Below are 17802 nucleotides of genomic sequence, written 5' to 3'. Positions count from 1 at the left end.
CTTTCAACTTGACCTTTCAATAACCAGTTTACCTGACCTTTCAATGACCAGTTTACTTGACCTTTCAACCTGACCATTCAATGACTAGTTTACCTGACTTTTCAAGACCAATTTACTTGACCTGTCAACTTGACCTTAATAACCAGTTTACCTGACCTTTCAAGACCAGTTTACTTGACCTTTCAATGACCAGTTTACCTGACCTTTCAGTGACCAGTTTACCTGACCTTTCAATGACCAGTTTACCTGACCTTTCAATGACCAGTTTACTTCACCTTTCAATAACCATTTTACCTGACCTTTCAATGATCAGTTTACTTGATTTTTCAACCTTAACTTTCAAAGACCAGTTTATCTGACCGACTCTCATCATCATCACCCCAACAGACCAATTCTTCTTCCTCTGTGGGTTTTAACCTGGGAGCCAGCCTGTTTCTGCTCTCTCTCTCTCCACCTCCTTATGGATGACAAGCAAACTGTCACTCAGGCTAAGGCAGCTGGACGGTACTGTAACGTTCTTGGTTCTATTCCATGTGGCTCTATTGAAGGCTACAGACGTTTTGGGGGACTGTGTTGTACAATACAACTTTATTTGTCCAACTGTTGCATCAGAAATGGGTCTTCTGCTCTGTTTATGACAAAAAATAATGAAGAGTAGCAGAGAGTTGACTTAGTTGTTGGCGGAATTATTTCTCTGTTTTCGGTCAGTCTGGAATATGTATTCTGTCTCCCATGGTAAAAAAAAGAAATGCACACACTGAAATGCATTATTTAATAATCGGATGGCGAGTTCCTTTGCAGTAAACCAATATTTATGTCGGTTATTTCTTGGGTCATGTTTCATCTTCCATCCTCCATGAAGAATGACCCCCTAACCCATTGAGAGTACTACCTGAACAATACTTATAATACATTTCTTCTGACAGATATCTTTGCACATCGCTGTTGGGATGGATTTGTACAATTTGTAGCTGCACAATGTGGCATTTTTATATATATATACCAACAGAAAGAACATTGTGATATTAATCACAGTAAGTCTGCTGTACAGTAGACTGAGGCTTTGTCCCAAATGACACCCAATTCCCTTGATAGCGCACTTATTTTGACCAGGGACCATAGTGGATCCCATAGGGCTCTGGTCAAAAGTAGTGCACTATATAGGGAATAGGGTGTCATATGGGACATATCCTGAGATTGACTCTTTCAAGAGGGGCTTTTACTATATGTACTGGATTTGCCGTTATTGATGAATGGATGTTTATGATAAATCACTTCCACAGTCACATCTGAGACGAATCCCCTGTATGGTAGGAGCTTAATGACTAAATCACCATCTAGATGCATTACGTAGGAAGGTTATATCCAAGCTAGATTTAAACTAGACTTGAACATGAGAGAGCACTGTGATAATCCCCATCTAGACTTGAACAAGAGAGAGCACTGTGATAATCCCCCATCTAGACTTGGAACATGAGAGAGCACTGTGATAATCCCCATCTAGACTTGAACAAGAGAGAGCACTGTGATAATCCCCATCTAGACTTGGAACATGAGAGAGCACTGTGAGAATCCCCATCTAGACTTAAACTAGACTTGAACATGAGACAGCACTGTGAAAATCCCCATCTAGACTTGGAACAAGAGAGAGCACTGTGAGAATCCCCATCTAGACTTGGAACATGAGAGAGCACTGTGAGAATACCCATCTAGATTTAAACTAGACTTGAACAAGAGAGAGCACTGTGATATTCCCCATCTAGACTTGAACAAGAGAGAGCACTGTGAGAATCCCCATCTAGACTTGAACAAGAGAGAGCACTGTGAGAATCCCCATCTAGACTTGGAACAAGAGAGAGCACTGTGAGAATCCCCATCTAGATTTAAACTAGACTTGAACAAGAGAGAGCACTGTGATAATCCCCATCTAGACTTGAACTGTGAAATCCCCATCTGACTTGAACAAGAGAGCCCAGACTTGAACAAGAGAGAGCACTGTGATAATCCCCATCTAACAAGACTTGAACTAGACTTGAACAAGAGAGAGCACTGTGATAATCCCCATCTAGATTGAAACTAGACTTGAACAAGAGAGAGCACTGTGAGAATCCCCATCTAGATTGAAACTAGACTTGAACAAGAGAGAGCACTGTGATAATCCCCATCTAGACTTGAACTAGACTTGAACAAGAGAGAGCACTGTGAGAATCCCCATCTAGATTGAAACTAGACTTGAACAAGAGAGAGCACTGTGATAATCCCCATCTAGACTTGAACTAGACTTGAACAAGAGAGAGCACTGTGAGAATCCCCATCTAGATTTAAACTAGACTTGAACAAGAGAGAGCACTGTGAGAATCCCCATCTAGATTTAAACTAGACTTGAACAAGAGAGAGCACTGTGAGAATCCCCATCTAGATTTAAACTAGACTTGAACAAGAGAGACCACTGTGAGACACTGGCTTTTGTGTTTCACAGTTTAAGATTCTTATGCATTTTAATGTTGAGTTGCATAATAGCTTTTGAAAATAGTTTTTCCTGCTGTTTTTCCAGGATTTGTAATTCTTAAAGAGAAATGAAAAGAATGAACTGCTACACTGTTTATAAAACTACAGGACTTTGGAATGTTCCCTCGGAATTGTAAGGGGGAATTTACAATCCCAATGTTGAATCATTGAGTCCATTTACATTTGGGGTTAATTAAAATGCCTACATAAACTAATTAAACACAGTATAATCAGTCACTACTACACCTTCCTCTTGTCTTTCAGGACCCCACTGTGAGACAGAAATGAACCAGTGTTTCTCCAACCCCTGTCTGCACAATGGGACATGCTTGGACTCTGTTGGCTTCTACAAATGCAGGTGTCCACCAGGTATGTATGTATGTTGTGCCCCCTCACATTCAGTTTCACTAAGATAGGGCCCTATCCATCCCAGCCCCAAACAAGCCATTGGATGCATCCCAAATGCAACCTTATTTCCTATATAGTGCACTTCTTTTGACCAGTTCTATGGGTCCTGGTCAAAAGTAGTGCACTATAAAGGGAACAGGGTGCCTTTTGGACAGTGTCCTTTGACTGACAGCTGAGCAAATCACTCGGCTCATTGCCAAAGCTCATTACTGCAGGAGAATTATGTCAATATTGTGATATGGAATACTCTCTCCTTTCATGGGGCATTCGACTCCTGTATTAATATGATTCTGCAGTAATTGTTTATTCGTCTCGACCGGCTGAGGCTGAATTTACATTCACTGATGCAGTCTGATGGAGATGTACCACCCTAGAGACGACAGGGTGTGTGTGTGTCTGTGTGTGTGTGTGTGTGTGTGTGTGACTGGCATGCAGGGCAGAGTTTATGCTGGGCTGCCAGATGATGCTGCACTTTCAATCAGAGCATTGTCCCCATCACACCGTCCACCACAGTCGGGGTCACTTCCATTTCAATTCAGTCAATTCAGGACGGAAACGGAAATTCAAAACCAAATTCCATTTCTTTCTCATTAAGAAATCAAAGGAGATCGTTGTAATTTCTGATTACATCCTGAATTGACAGAATTTAAATGGAATTGAACACGACCCATGTGTCCACTTCACCATCATCCATACATAGCAATACATGGAATGCGTCCCAAATGGCATCCTGTTACCTATATATAGAGCTCTGGTCAAAAGTAGTGCGTTATAAGGGGAATAGGATGCCTTTTGGGACGCAGATCTGGTGTTCATTTTTAAGACCAGAGATGGGGCAGGTTATTCTGAACGAGTTGTCCTTAGATCAGGATCTCCGGCAGGACAAGATCAGTCGTGAAAAGGCTTTAGACTACCTGGTTTGTTACATCACAAGCCAGTTTCCAGGACCCGGATTAAAGCTGCAATATGTGTCTTTTTGGGTGACCTGACCAAATTCACATAGAAATAAGAGTTATAGATCAGTCATTCTCATTGAAAGCAAGTCTAATAAGTGGTAGATCTGTTCCATTTGTGTTATTTCTATGCCTGCGGCTTTTTCTTTCGGTTTTGTGCACCATTTTCAAACAGCACAAAATACTATATTTTTGGTTATCGAAAATATATTTCACAGCGGTTTAGATGGTACAATGAAATTCGGTGAACTATTTGGATTTTTGCAACCAGGAAATGGCAGAGCGATTTCTGCAATATTGCACCTTTAAGCCTGGTCCTAGACAACAGAAACACATGGAAATGATCCATTGAATATGCTTTTAAGTCCAGGATCTTAATCTGTGTCTGGGAAACCAACCCTAGAAGTTTCAGTTCATGTTATCAGTCAGAAAATCTTTGTTTCTCCTCACAAACATTTCATCCTATTGTACTTCTTGTTTGGGGAAAATGGCAAGGTCTGTTCCTTCTCATTTTACCAGTCAGCTGAGTTTTACTCAGTGGCTAATCTCAATGTTGATGATAATGAGTCTGTTTCGCTGCTTCCTCGCAGGATTTCTGGGCCAGAAGTGTGAGGTGGATGTAGATGCCTGTACCCTACCCAACACCACATGCCCTAGAAACACACATTGTCTGGATCTGCCTGATGGACTGAAGTACACATGTTGCCTGCTGTGCCCACCAAACATACAAGTGGGTAAAACAACACTTTTTTGTTCAGAACGTGGAGTTAATCCTAACTTCCATTTAAATTAAATGTTCACTTAATCTCCCATTGACATCAATGCATGACAACTTGAACATTTGTCTTAAATTAAATGTAGGATTTGCCCCCAACTGAACAAACAAACCCCAGCAAACAAATTGGCGCACAGTACAATTCTGGGTCCAAATACCATTTGAAATCATTTAAAATACTGGATCTGGGCTTGACTGAGCTTGTTAACCCCGCCCATCTGGCACTACAGACAGACTAAAGCAAACCCCTGCCCATCTGGCACTACAGACAGACTAAAGCAAACCCCGCCCATCTGGCACTACAGACAGACTAAAGCAAACCCCGCCCATCTGGCACTACAGACAGACTAAAGCAAACCCCGCCCATCTGGCACTACATACAGACTAAAGCAAACCCCGCCCATCTGGCACTACATACAGACTAAAGCAAACCCCTGCCCATCTGGCACTACATACAGACTAAAGCAAACCCCGCCCATCTGGCACTACAGACAGACTAAAGCAAACCCCCATCTGCCCATCTGGCACTACATACAGACTAAAGCAAACCCCTGCCCATCTGGCACTACAGACAGACTAAAGCAAACCCCGCCCATCTGGCACTACAGACAGACTAAAGCAAACCCCACCCATCTGGCACTACAGACAGACTAAAGCAAACCCCGCCCATCTGGCACTACATACAGACTAAAGCAAACCCCGCCCATCTGGCACTACATACAGACTAAAGCAAACCCCGCCCATCTGGCACTACATACAGACTAAAGCAAACCCCGCCCATCTGGCACTACAGACAGACTAAAGCAAACCCCGCCCATCTGGCACTACATACAGACTAAAGCAAACCCCGCCCACCCAAACCGCCCATCTGGCACTACATAATAATAATAATAATAATATGCTGCCCATCTGGCACTACATTCAGACTAAAGCAAACCCCGCCCATCTGGCACTACATACAGACTAAAGCAAACCCCGCCCATCTGGCACTACATACAGACTAAAGCAAACCCCGCCCATCTGACACTACATACAGACTAAAGCAAATCCCTGCCCATCTGGCACTACATACAGACTAAAGCAAATCCCTGCCCATCTGGCACTACATACAGACTAAAGCAAATCCCTGTCCATCTGGCACTACATACAGACTAAAGCAAACCCCGCCCATCTGGCACTACATACAGACTAAAGCAAACCCCGCCCATCTGACACTACATACAGACTAAAGCAAATCCCTGCCCATCTGGCACTACATACAGACTAAAGCAAATCCCTGCCCATCTGGCACTACATACAGACTAAAGCAAATCCCTGTCCATCTGGCACTACATACAGACTAAAGCAAACCCCGCCCATCTGGCACTACATACAGACTAAAGCAAACCCCGCCCATCTGACACTACATACAGACTAAAGCAAATCCCTGCCCATCTGGCACTACATACAGACTAAAGCAAACCCTGTCCATCTGGCACTACATACAGACTAAAGCAAACCCCGCCCATCTGGCACTACAGACAGACTAAAGCAAACCCCGCCCATCTGGCACTACATACAGACTAAAGCAAACCCCGCCCATCTGGCACTACATACAGACTAAAGCAAACCCCGCCCATCTGACACTACATACAGACTAAAGCAAATCCCTGCCCATCTGGCACTACATACAGACTAAAGCAAACCCTGTCCATCTGGCACTACATACAGACTAAAGCAAACCCCGCCCATCTGGCACTACAGACAGACTAAAGCAAACCCCGCCCATCTGGCACTACATACAGACTAAAGCAAACCCCGCCCATCTGGCACTACAGACAGACTAAAGCAAACCCCGCCCATCTGGCACTACATACAGACTAAAGCAAACCCCGCCCATCTGGCACTACATACAGACTAAAGCAAACCCCGCCCATCTGACACTACATACAGACTAAAGCAAATCCCTGCCCATCTGGCACTACAGACAGACTAAAGCAAACCCTGTCCATCTGGCACTACATACAGACTAAAGCAAACCCTGTCCATCTGGCACTACATACAGACTAAAGCAAACCCTGTCCATCTGGCACTACATACAGACTAAAGCAAACCCTGTCCATCTGACACTACATACAGACTAAAGCATATGCTCAACGTATTTAGCAACGCGTACGCCACGCCCACCTGAGGGTCTCTCCTTTCCAGCCATATATTTCCTGTTTGAGGAATGCAAAAACCACTTGGCACCTAAATCTTGTGGAATCGATTGCTTTTATTTTACTCTGGTGATTCTTTCCCACTCTTGCTTGTGCAATTAGTTTATTCTCGTTAACGTAACGACCTGTCAAACTCTCAGGTAATGGCTGAAATATGTTCAATGGAATACACTGGCTTTCCGTTGGATCTATAAAAATGCAAACTCTTCGTCTGGGATTTAACGCACCGTCTTGACAGTTACATCACAAGAAAGAGAACTTTAAATTGGTGTGTTTTGATGTTTTGTGGAATTAAAAAATAGTAAGAATTTAATACAATTGGAATGCTTACTAATTAGATGCGCTGAAATGAAAGTAACTTCCGAGAAGGAACACTGGGATGATATTATATCTGATCTCACAAACAATGTGAAGTATGTTTAGATCGGTGTAGCCAAGCGTTTTGATTTTAAATCCCATGGGTATCTTCCTTGACATACTTATGGGATCTTTAATGACCTCAGAGAGTCAGGACACCCGTTTAACATCCCATCCAAAAGATGGCACCCTACACAGGGCAGTGTCCCCAATCACTGCCCTGGGGCATTGGGATATTTTCTAGACCAGAGGAAAGAGTGCCTCCTACTGGCCCTCCAACAGCATCTGGTCTCCCATCCAGGGACTGACCAGGACGAACCCTGCTTAGCTTCAGAAGCAAGCCAGCAGTGGTATGCAGGGTGGTATGCTGCTGGCATTGTTTAATTATGCAAGAGAATGTGACAACAACAATAGTGAATAATTAATGAGGCCGTCTAGAAGGTGCAGGTAGGCCTAGAGACGGAGCAAGTTTTGGGTGGTTTCAGCCCAGTTCTACCCATTTATGTTAATGTATGCAAATACCCTCAATGTATATATTCAAATGAGGCACATTTATTTTCTCACAAAGTATTTCAAAGATACCTGATATACTGAGGAAATGTGTATATATAAGTGCATTATATGAAAAAAGTGACATTTTACAATAAATTGAATACCTAAATTCCCACCAAGATGACTGAACTCCATTAATTATTCGTCCATCCCAGTACAATGTTTTATGTTCTATAATTCAGTCACTATCTGATTGATTTGTTTTTTAAATCATAAAGTTTGTAGTATCTTCATTGTCCTGTTTTTTAAGCCTTTTTACACATGTCGATGACCATTGCGAAGCATATTGACAAATTAGTCACACCTCGATGATGGTCGCCTCGTAAAATGCTTTGGAATGTTGCCATTAATCAGGTCATTTTGGTCTCGTTAGACAAATGAACATGGAACTCACACTCGTGCACACACACATACACACACACGCAGTGTTGTCCCTGCAGATAATTTAATCGAAGCAATCACAATCTGTTTTATGCTGTAAATTGTCAAACTCAAACACTATCTACGTATTGATGGAAAATCACTGTCTGCGTTATGCCTAATCACTGTATTCATCCCAGTGGATCACGATGAGATATAGAAATGCATTATATTACAATACATTACGCTTCATAACAATATCCTGTCTTTGATGAGAATTAAAATGCCATATACCATGGAATAGAGAGAAGGAACGAAATGTGGCTATGGAATAGAGAGAAGGAACGAGATGTGGCTATGGAATAGAGAGAAGGAACGAGATGTGGCCATGGAATAGAGAGAAGGAACGAGATGTGGCCATGGAATAGAGAGGAACGAGATGTGGCTATGGAATAGAGAGAAGGAACGAGACGTGGCTATGGAATAGAGAGAAGGAACGAGATGTGGCTATGGAATAGAGAGAAGGAACGAGATGTGGCTATGGAATAGAGAGAAGGAACGAGATGTGATAATGGAATAGAGAAGGAACGAGTGGCTATGGAATAGAGAGAAGGAACGAGATGTGGCTATGGAATAGAATAGACGTGGCTATGGAATAGAGAGAAGGAACGAGACATGGCTATGGAATAGAGAGAAGGAATGAGATGTGGCTATGGAATAGAGAGAAGGAACGAGATGTGGCTATGGAATAGAGAGAAGGAACGAGATGTGGCTATGGAATAGAGAGAAGGAACGAGATGTGGCTATGGAATAGAGAGAGGGAACGAGACGTGGCTATGGAATAGAGAGAAGGAACGAGATGTGGCTATGGAATAGAGAGAAGGAACGAGATGTGGCTATGGAATAGAGAGAAGGAACGAGATGTGGCTATGGAATAGAGAGAAGGAACGAGATGTGGCTATGGAATAGAGAGAAGGAACGAGACGTGGCTATGGAATAGAGAGAAGGAACGAGATGTGGCTATGGAATAGAGAGAAGGAACGAGATGTGGCTATGGAATAGAGAGAAGGAACGAGATGTGGCTATGGAATAGAGAGAAGGAACGAGATGTGGCTATGGAATAGAGAGAAGGAACGAGATGTGGCTATGGAATAGAGAGAAGGAACGAGACGTGGCTATGGAATAGAGAGAAGGAACGAGACGTGGCTATGGAATAGAGAGAAGGAACGAGATGTGGCTATGGAATAGAGAGAAGGAACGAGATGTGGCTATGGAATAGAGAGAAGGAACAAGATGTGGCTATGGAATAGAGAGAAGGAACGAGATGTGGCTATGGAATAGAGAGAAGGAACGAGATGTGGCTATGGAATAGAGAGAAGGAACGAGATGTGGCTATGGAATAGAGAGAAGGAACGAGACGTGGCTATGGAATAGAGAGAAGAAACGAGATGTGGCTATGGAATAGAGAGAAGGAACGAGATGTGGCTATGGAATAGAGAGAAGGAACGAGATGTGGCTATGGAATAGAGAGAGGGAACAAGACGTGGCTATGAAATAGAGAGAAGGAACGAGATGTGGCTATGGACTAGAGAGAAGGAACGAGACGTGGCTATGGAATAGAGAGAAGGAACGAGATGTGGCTATGGAATAGAGAGAAGGAACGAGACGTGGCTATGGAATAGAGAGAAGGAACGAGACGTGGCTATGGAATAGAGAGAAGGAACGAGACGTGGCTATGGAATAGAGAGAAGGAACGAGATGTGGCTATGGAATAGAGAGAAGGAACGAGATGTGGCTATGGAATAGAGAGAAGGAACGAGATGTGGCTATGGAATAGAGAGAAGGAACGAGATGTGGCTATGGAATAGAGAGAAGGAACGAGATGTGGCTATGGCATAGAGAGAAGGAACGAGACGTGGCTATGGAATAGAGAGAAGGAACGAGATGTGGCTATGGAATAGAGAGAAGGAACGAGATGTGGCTATGGAATAGAGAGAAGGAACGAGACGTGGCTATGGAATAGAGAGAAGGAACGAGATGTGGCTATGGAATAGAGAGAAGGAACGAGATGTGGCTATGGAATAGAGAGAAGGAACGAGATGTGGCTATGGAATAGAGAGAAGGAACGAGACGTGGCTATGGAATAGAGAGAAGGAACGAGATGTGGCTATGGAATAGAGAGAAGGAACGAGATGTGGCTATGGAATAGAGAGAAGGAACGAGATCTGGCTATGGAATAGAGAGAAGAACGAGATGTGGCTATGGAATAGAGAGAAAACGAGATGTGGCTATGGAATAGAGAGAAGGAACGAGATGTGGCTATGGAATAGAGAGAAGGAACGAGATGTGGCTATGGAATAGAGAGAAGGAACGAGACGTGGCTATGGAATAGAGAAAGAACGAGACGTGGCTATGGAATAGAGAGAAGGAACGAGATGTGGCTATGGAATAGAGAGAAGGAACGAGACATTGGCTATGGAATAGAGAGAAGGAACGAGACGTGGCTATGGAATAGAGAGAAGGAACGAGATGTGGCTATGGAATAGAGAGAAGGAACGAGATGTGGCTATGGACTAGAGAGAAGGAACGAGATGTGGCTATGGAATAGAGAGAAGGAACGAGATGTGGCTATGGAATAGAGAGAAGGAACGAGACGTGGCTATGGAATAGAGAGAAGGAACGAGATGTGGCTATGGAATACGATATTGAATCTAGCTACACATCATATCAAAGATTCTGCCAGCTTTTTAAAAGAAACAAGATGTCATTTGCTTTGCAAAAGGCCTGAGTTATTTGGTATTGTCCCCGAGATACAGTATTACATAGTGAATAAGCACTTGTCGTGTGAATGGTGCGATGTCTTCACGTCATTTTGGAGTAAATGAATACGTATTGATGTGTGTGACAATGTTCTCTTCTCTCTCTACAGCCATGTGCCAACGGAGGACGTTGTGTCTGGAACAACGACAGCAGTTACACCTGTGTCTGTGCACCTGGATGGGCAGGACGTAACTGTGTGTGACAATGTTCTCTTCTCTCTCTACAGCCATGTGCCAACGGAGGACGTTGTGTCTGGAACAACGACAGCAGTTACACCTGTGTCTGTGCACCTGGATGGGCAGGACGTAACTGCCGCTTAAACATCAACGATTGTGTTCAGCACTGGTGCCAAAACGGAGCCACTTGTGTAGATGAGATTGATGGCTACAGGTGAGTGCCTAAGGCAAGGTCTCAAATACACTATTCAGTGTTTCCCCTATATTCATTTAGCGTCACTCCAAATAATATTATATAAAAACAATTGTGAATTGGGGTGGTGAAACATTTTCAGTGTCAACTTTAAAGACTCAAACCAGATATAAAGTATGTAGAAAAGAAAATGGAGCAATATCTATTTTTTTTTAAACAAGATCATCTTTGACAACTAACAGAAATAAAAACTAGACAGGGAGAATCTGAAATTCCCAAAAGTCATGGCCCATTGATTTTGTTATAATGTTCAGATGGCATACGAACACGGCATTAACCGTGGTGAAATGTGTAGAATTGCAGGAAGTTAAAAACTGTAACACCCCCCTCCTCGCCCCCTTAACATTAGTAGAACATTAAGCCTTCTAAGGCTAAGTGTTTGCTGTTGTATGTGTTTATTAGTAAAACGTTAAGCCTTCTAAGGCTAAGTGTTTGCTGTTGTATGTGTTTATTAGTAAAACGTTAAGCCTTCTAAGGCTAAGTGTTTGCTGTTGTATGTGTTTATTAGTAAAACGTTAAGTCCCTTTGACCTGTCCTGGACCGGTCCTGGACCGGTTCCGACCGACATTCTGTGTACAGAGCCCTGTGTGAATTGTGCAACATCAACAACATTCCACATTTTGTTGTGTTACAGCCTGAATTCAAAATGGATTACATTTTTTTTTACCCATCTACACACAATACCCCATAATGACAAAGTGAAAACATATTTTTATTTTATTTTAGCAAATATATTGAAAGTAAATTATGGCTTTGCACTCCGTGAAAGCTCTGGTTGTCCCGCTTCACATGCCACTCCGCTGTCATCTGAGATGCAGGATGTGAAATCTGACACCTTATATATATATAGACATTTCTGTGTGTAATTTCAACAAATTTGCCAAAATCAACAAAAAAAAACATGTTTTCACTTTGTCATTATGGGGAATTGTGTGCAGATGGGTGAGATAAATACATGTTTTCACGTTGTCATTATGGGGAATTGTGTGTAGATGGGTGAGATTCTTTTTTTAGATTCAATGAATTTTGAATCCTTTCTGAAGGCACTGTGACTGGTTGTATGTATTGTCTATGTGGAGCCTGAAGTCTACTGATTAAGGCTGCTACCCTCAGAGAACACACATACTGTGTCGGTGTGGGTTCAAGTCTGTCACAGGCCATTCATTCTGGCACTAAACCTCTCTCCCATCTTCCCTGTCTTTCTCTCTGTCCTCTATCCAATAAAAATACACGGTATGTTTAGGCCAACCGCTGCTCTGATGGTTACCTCAACAATGGGGTTATACAGAATAGAAAAAAGTATTGGAAACTCCATTAACAATTGCTGGTTTGTAATTCCCTCTAGGATGCTAGAATGTTCTCAACTGGCCTACCTGGTGAAATAAAAACTAAAAAACTAATTAAGATCCATTTAGAAATGATCTTAAATGTTTTGGTAACACTTCACTTAAGACAGACAGCTATAATGCATTACGAGGCAGTCTTAATGCATCTTAAGACTTGTCAGAAAGTATCTATGAACTGTGTCTGTTGATATCGTCTTATAATGGGAGTTGTTTGTCACCAGCTGCCTTTGTCCCAGAGGATACAACGGTAGCTACTGTGAGATGGACGTTGATAACTGCATTGGACACCACTGCTCTGAGCACGGCGTATGTCTAGACCAACAATACAACTATACTTGTCGCTGTGAGCTCGGGTTCCAGGGAGCTACTGTGAGCAGGAGACGGATGAGTGTAAGAGTTCCCCGTGTGTCAATGGTGCCACCTGTGAGGATGTCATCGGAGGCTATCAATGCCACTGCCCCCCAGGGTTTGAAGGTAGGCCTAAAGTATGTTGCCACACTTGTGATAACATAAAACAATTGATTTCAGGTCAAGGCACCAACTAACTGACTAACTATTGCTAGCTATTGTTTGAGCTAGGAACACAAGCATTTCACTACAACATGTGCATGTGACCAATAACATGTGATTTAGATTTGATTTAACGAATGAAGAGTGTGTGGCAGGGGTTTTATTAGTTCATTGTTGTTAATATCTGTCATCCTTTATCGTGGTAGCTTTGAAATCGTCAAATGAATACCTCAACCAAATGACAAATGAACACATTGTGTTCCCTTACCTTGAAAATCACAACCTGATAACCAAAAAGAGAACGTGGCATAGAAGCATCCCCTTGAAAATATCCTATTTGTACAGATGACTTCACTGAACAAAAAATATACAAGATCCCAGAAATTGTCGATACCCACAAAAAAAGGAATTTCTCTAAAATGTGGTGCACAAATTTGTTTACATTCCTGTTAGTGAGCATTTCTCCTTTGCCAAGATAATCCACCTGACAGGTGTGGCATATAAAGAAGCTGATTAAACAGCATTATCATTACACAGGTGCACCTTGTGCTGGGGACAATTAAAGGTCACTCTAAATAGGCAGTTTTTTTTAACACAACACAATGCCACAGATGTCTCAAGTTTTGAGGGAGAGTGCAATTGTCCACCAGATTTGCTGCCAGAGAAATTAATGTTAATTTCTCTATCATAAGCCACCTCCAACGTTGTTTTAGAGAATTTGGCAGTACGTAAAACCGGCCTCACAACCGCAGACCACTTGTAACCATGCCACCACAGGGCCTCCACATCCGGCTTCTTAACCATCCGGCTTCTTAACATGACTCCCCGGTGGGTGGGCCTATACCCTCACAGGCCAACCCATGGCTGCACCCCTGCGCAGTCATGTGAAATCCATACATTAGGACCAAATTAATTCCTTATATGAACTGTAACTCAGTAAAATCATTGAAATTGTTGCATGTTGCATTTATATTTTTGTTCAGTATATATTGGCACCCTTGAAATGGAGCAGAACGCTTTGTTTTCTGTTTATAATGAATGGTCAGCCTGAGCAGTCTGCTGGCTGAGGGACATTAGTTGTTCGTGCCGTACAACCATTGATTTACAATACAGCACTTGGCAGAGCTCTGTGTTCCCTAGTACCCCCATGGGAGTGTACACAATGCCATAAAGGTCCCTGAAGACAAGCTAAATTGGGGCCACAATTCTATCAAGTTGTGTGTGTGTGTGTGTGTGTGTGTGTGTGTGTGTGTGTGTGTGTGTGTGTGTGTGTGTGTGTGTGTGTGTGTGTGTGTGTGTGTGTGTGTGTGTGTGTGTGTGTGTGTGTGTGTGTGTGTGTGTGTGGTGTAGTGTAAGTAATATAAACTCAGCAAAAAAAGAAACGTCCCTTTTTCAGGACCCTGTCTTTCAAAGACAATTCGTAAAAATCCAAATAACTTCACAGATCTTCATTGTAAAGGGTTTAAACACGGTTTCCTATGCTTGTTCAATGAAGCCTAAACAATTAATGAACATGCACCTGTGGAATGGTCGTTAAGACACTAACATCTTACAGACGGTGGGCAATTAAGGTCACGGTTATGAAAACTTAGGACACTGAAGAGGCCTTTCTACTGACTCTGGAAAAAACACCAAAAGAAAGATGCCCAGGGTCCCTGCTCCTCTGCGTGAATGTGCCTTAGGCATGCTGCAAGGAGGCATGAGGACTGCAGATGTGGCCAGGGCAATACATTTCAATGTGTGTGCTGTGAGACGCCTAAGACAGCTCTACAGGGAGACAGGACGGGCAGCTGATCGTCCTCGCAGTGGCAGACCATGTGTAACAACACCTGCACAGGATCAATACATCCGAACATCACACCTGCGGGACAGGTACAGGATGGCAACAACTGCCCGAGTTACACCAGGAACGTACAGTCCCTCCATCAGTGCTCAGACTGTCCACAATAGGCTGAGAGAGGCTGGACTGAGGGCTTGTAGCCCTGTTGTAAGACAGGACCTCACCATACATCACCGGCCTATGGGCACAAACCCACCGTCGCTGGACCAGACAGGACTGGCAAAAAGTGCTCTTCACTGAGGAGTCACAGTTGTGTCTCACCAGGGGTGATGGTCGGATTCACGTTTATTGTCGAAGGAATGAGCGTTACACCGAGGCCTTGTACTCTGGAGCGGGATCGATTTGGTCCCATAGCATCATCGAACTGAGCATGTTGTCATTGCAGGCATTCTCAACACTGTGCGTTACAGGAAGACATCCTCCTCCCGCATGGTACCCTTCCTGCAGGCTCATCCTGACATGACCCTCCAGCATGACAATGCCACGAGCCATACTGCTCATTCTGTGCGTGATTTCCTGCAAGACAGGAATGTCCGTGTTCTGCCATGGCCAGCGAAGATCCTGGATCTCAATCCCAGGTTTTCAATCCCAGGTCCCTGGGACCTGCTGGATCAAAGGGTGAGGACTAGGGCCATTCCCTCCAGAAGTGTCTGGGAACTTGCAGGTGCCTTGGTGGAAGAATGGGGTAACATCTCACAGCAAGAACGGGCAAATCTGGTGCCTTTGACGAGGAGATGCACTGCAGTACTTAATGCAGCTGGTGGCCACACCAGTTACTGACTGTTACTTTTGATTTGAACCCCCCTCCCCTTTGTTCAGGGACACATTATTCAATTTATGTTAGTCACATGTCTGTGGAACTTGTTCAGTTTATGTCTCAGTTGTTGAATCTTGTTATGTTCATACATATATGTTACCCCACACATGTTAAGTTTGCTGAAAGTAAGCGCAGTTGACAGTGAGACGTTTTTGTTGTTGTTGCTGAGTTTAGTACTTATTCTGCTGTTGTACATGCGTTACATAATGTGATCATATGTTACAACATATGATTGTGAAGGTGTCAATAAGCATTACTGATGTTCCTTACTTTACTTGGGAAGTATTTTTATAATATAGAAAGTCACTTTGTCGTACAGACTTCACATTATACTGGTGCTGGTATAACCATTTGCCCAGAACATGATCATATCAAGTACAGTACACTGTAGAGTGAACAGACAATAGAAGGTACAAGCCAACTGAAATGAGCATCCACAGAATGTATACCACAAGGTATATGTACAGAATGTCATCTGTTGTGTTTCCAGGGAGATGGTGCTCAGAGAATGTTAATGACTGCTGGTCAAGGCCTTGTTTGAATGGAGGTTCCTGTATGGATCTGCTGAATGGATACATCTGCCACTGTCCTTTTGGTGAGTACTCTACTGACTAGCATAGCAGCATAGAAATCACTGTCCTTTTGGTGAGTACTCTACTGACTAGCATAGCAATCACTGTCCTTTTGGTGAGTACTCTACTGACTAGCATAGCAGCATAGAAATCACTGTCCTTTTGGTGAGTACTCTACTGACTAGCATAGCAAACTGTCCTTTTGGTGAGTACTCTACTGACTAGCATAGCAGCATTGTTTTCGGTGAGTACTCTACTGACTAGCATAGCAGCATAGAAATCACTGTCCTTTTGGTGAGTACTCTACTGACTAGCATAGCAGCATAGAAATCACTGTCCTTTTGGTGAGTACTCTACTGACTAGCATAGCAGCATAGAAATCACTGTCCTTTTGGTGAGTACTCCTTTAGGCATGAAATCACTGTCCTTCTACTGACTAGCATGCAGCATAGAAATCACTGTCCTTTTGGTGAGTACTCTACTGACTAGCATAGCAGCATAGAAATCACTGTCCTTTTGGTGAGTACTCTACTGACTAGCATAGCAGCATAGAAATCACTGTCCTTTTGGTGAGTACTCTACTGACTAGCATAGCAGCATAGAAATCACTGTCCTTTTGGTGAGTACTCTTTAGCATAGCAGCATAGAAATCACTGTCCTTTTGGTGAGTACTCTACTGACTAGCATAGCAGCATAGAAATCACTGTCCTTTTTGGTGAGTACTCTACTGACTAGCATAGCAATCACTGTCCTTTTGGTGAGTACTCTACTGAGCATAACCATCATGCCTTATACTGTATGGTGCCTTCAGAAAGTATTCATACCCTTATTTTTAATTTTTATTTTACCTTTATTTTACTAGGCAAGTCAGTTAAGAACAAATTCTTATTTTCAATGACGGCCTAGGATCACCTAGGAACAGTGGGTTAACTGCCTGTGCAGGGGCAGAACGACAGATTTGTACCTTGTCAGCTCGGGGATTCGAACTTGCAACCTTTTGGTTACTAGTCCAACGCTCTAACCACTAGGCTACCCTGCCGCCACTACACTCTAACCACTAGGCTACCCTGCTGCCACTACACTCTAACCACTAGGCTGCCCTGCCGCCACTACACTCTAACCACTAGGCTACCCTGCCGCCACTACACTCTAACCACTAGGCTACCCTGCCGCCACTACACTCTAACCACTAGGCTGCCCTGCTGCCACTACACTCTAACCACTAGGCTGCCCTGCCGCCACTACACTCTAACCACTAGGCTGCCCTGCTGCCACTACACTCTAACCACTAGGCTACCCTGCCGCCACTACACTCTAACCACTAGGCTACCCTGCCGCCACTACACTCTAACCACTA

At 43.3% G+C, this 17802-nt stretch overlaps 1 pseudogene; it reads left to right on the top strand.

The window, feature by feature from the left end:
- The window catches only part of LOC127924948 (protein eyes shut homolog), a 167370-nt pseudogene that overhangs the window by 55414 nt on the left and 94154 nt on the right, over nucleotides 1-17802 (top strand).

The sequence above is a fragment of the Oncorhynchus keta genome, unplaced genomic scaffold, assembly GCF_023373465.1.
Source record: "Oncorhynchus keta strain PuntledgeMale-10-30-2019 unplaced genomic scaffold, Oket_V2 Un_contig_4789_pilon_pilon, whole genome shotgun sequence".
Classification (NCBI taxonomy): Eukaryota; Metazoa; Chordata; class Actinopteri; order Salmoniformes; family Salmonidae; genus Oncorhynchus; species Oncorhynchus keta.
This window is presented reverse-complemented; position numbering and strand designations above follow the sequence as displayed.